Raw genomic sequence first — 1,247 nt, 5'->3', positions numbered from 1 at the left:
ATTTTGAACTGAAACCTAACATAACTGAAATGATACAATAGTTTGTTCAGTTTGATTGTTTGCAGGACGAGGATCCCAATGCTCACTTGGCAAATTTCTTAGAGTTTTGCGACACTTTTAAAATCAATGGCGTTTCTAATGACACCATTCGCATTCAGTTATTCCCTTTTTCGTTGAGGAATAAGGCTAAACAATGGTTGAAATCGTTACCACGAGGGTCAATCACTACTTGGGAACAAATGACTAAAAAGTTTTTATTAAAATATTTTCTGTCGGCTAAAATAGCCAAATTACGTAACGATATCTCCTCTTTTGTGCAGATGGATTTAGAAACACTCTACGATGCGTGGGAGAGATACAAGGACCTTTTACGAAGATGCCCTCACCATTGGGTTACCACTCTGGCTACAAGTCCAAACATTTCACAATGGCCTGAACCCTTCGACTCGGCAAATGATTGACGCAGGCGCTGGTGGAACTATCAATAATAAGACACCAGAGGTGGCTTACGAATTTATTGAGGAGATGTCACTGAATAACTATCAGTGGCAAGTTATGAGGACAAAGCTGACGAAAGCAGCTACTGTTTTCAACCTCGACGCGGTTACTATGCTATCTGACCAAGTAGAACTCTTAAATAAAAAGATTGACGGTTTGTGTGGTTCTACTCAGGTACATCTAGTGATGAGGTACGATTCGAATAAATGAGGAGCATGCACAAAATATCAACCCTTCAACCTTAGCATCGAGGAGGAACAAGTCTAATATATGGGTAATAATGACTCTAGACCCTAAAATAACCCATATAGTAACACTTATAATGCAGGTTGGAGGAACCATCCCAATTTCTCGTGGGGCGATCAGGGAAATCAAAGGCCAAAAAATCCGTCTGGTTTTCAACAACCACCTTACCAACAAGAAAAGAAGCCGAACCTTGAGGAGATGTTAAAAAACTACATCTTGTGCCAGAAACTCGTTTCCAGAATACCGAGACAGCCCTTAAGAATCAACAAGCATCAATCCAAGGGCTTGAAACTCAGATAGGCCAACTTGCCAAATTGATTTCTGAACAACCACAAGGTAGTTTGCCGAGTAACACTGAATCTAACCCAAGGGAGCAAATCACTGCAATTACCATTCAAGATGAGGAAGGGTTAGTTGCACCTGAGCTAGAACAGAGGCAAGAAACTGTGGTAAGTAAAGGTAAAGGTGAGGTGGACCACAATGACCAGAAACCGGTAAGTAAA

At 40.9% G+C, this 1,247-nt stretch overlaps 1 non-coding gene across 1 annotated transcript; it reads right to left on the bottom strand.

Annotated features, from left to right (window-relative positions):
• Positions 1-287: 287 nt before the first annotated feature.
• LOC128284430 (small nucleolar RNA R71) lies at positions 288-394 on the bottom strand. The gene has a single exon (XR_008274857.1). It is a non-coding gene; the product is annotated as a small nucleolar RNA R71 (small nucleolar RNA).
• Positions 395-1,247: the final 853 nt, after the last annotated feature.

Source organism: Gossypium arboreum, chromosome 11 (genome assembly GCF_025698485.1).
Source record: "Gossypium arboreum isolate Shixiya-1 chromosome 11, ASM2569848v2, whole genome shotgun sequence".
Classification (NCBI taxonomy): Eukaryota; Viridiplantae; Streptophyta; class Magnoliopsida; order Malvales; family Malvaceae; genus Gossypium; species Gossypium arboreum.
Note: the sequence above shows the minus strand (reverse complement) of the source record. Positions and strands in the feature narration are given on the sequence as shown.